Below are 1,098 nucleotides of genomic sequence, written 5' to 3'. Positions count from 1 at the left end.
GACGCAAAACTACAAGCCCTCCAGATAAGAGCTACATCAGCTGATAGGGGACTCCGCCTTCGTATTGGAATAAGAAATCATGTGTGCTTGCATTTCACAGGTCTGGGGACTTGCGTGGGCTGTCCCTCAATAGCGCAATTATTGAAACCTGGAGGCCTGTGTACTCACTTCTCGCGCGCGTCTGAGTTAGTGCTTCACACTCACCACTGTCAATGGTGCACTGTGGTTACCCGAGTTCTCTTACTTCGAGTCAGCCCGGCTTGTATTGTTTGGAATGTTGTGACAGTTCTGAAATAAAAAGCGCAGAAGACTTCCCATGGATGAGAGCTTCCATCCACCTTAATGAAGCTTGGAAAGAAAACAGTGTACAGACTTTCCGCTCGACATTGTTTAGAAAGTTGAAGTGTTGAGTTATCGGCTAAGTTCCCTCCTATACTCCGCGTGCGGTTCATGTCTTTCTTTGTGTCTTGGAGCTGGGTTGCGTCTGTCTCGTGTAGAGGAGCGAGTGTGGCGCTCGTTCGGTCACGTGTAGACCTATAGCGCTGTGCACCGTATTGAGACAGTCGAGTCTGATGTATGTTCACGTATCTGAACGTGCGCGGTTGAGTAGAGCTCGCTCGCGGAGACTCGAACGTGGAGTGCAACCAAAGTGAAGATAGAAATAGATATATAAGAGAGTCCCGAGTTATTGCCACATCGCACCTGCTAATAGCTATAGAGGCGATTTCATACCTAAGCTTATGCGCCAGACTATAGGTATTGCGTACTATGATATGATGCTACTCATGGAGACGATAGTATTAATGATGTTATACTCTGCTAATTTTATTCGACTCTCTCGATCATGCCATCTCAGTAAGTGCGTTGATGAAGTACCATAAAATGCGTTTCGTCTCGTGTTTTCGCCTCCTGGGAGTCTTCATGATGCAAAAGGAATGATATGATTAAAGCATCAAGAAAAAAGTCCTTACGAGCTAATGTTGAGTCTAGTGGTCGAATCTCTTGCTCCGAGCTTGTGTATAGAGAAAATTTTGCCGGAAATACATATATTGGCCTGCAGCTGTAGAACGGGGAAACACGCTAATGAGGGCCCCTGGT

Source organism: Pomacea canaliculata, linkage group LG3 (assembly GCF_003073045.1).
Source record: "Pomacea canaliculata isolate SZHN2017 linkage group LG3, ASM307304v1, whole genome shotgun sequence".
Taxonomy (NCBI): domain Eukaryota; kingdom Metazoa; phylum Mollusca; class Gastropoda; order Architaenioglossa; family Ampullariidae; genus Pomacea; species Pomacea canaliculata.
The sequence above is the reverse complement of the archived record's forward strand: the minus strand, read 5'-3'. Positions refer to the sequence as shown.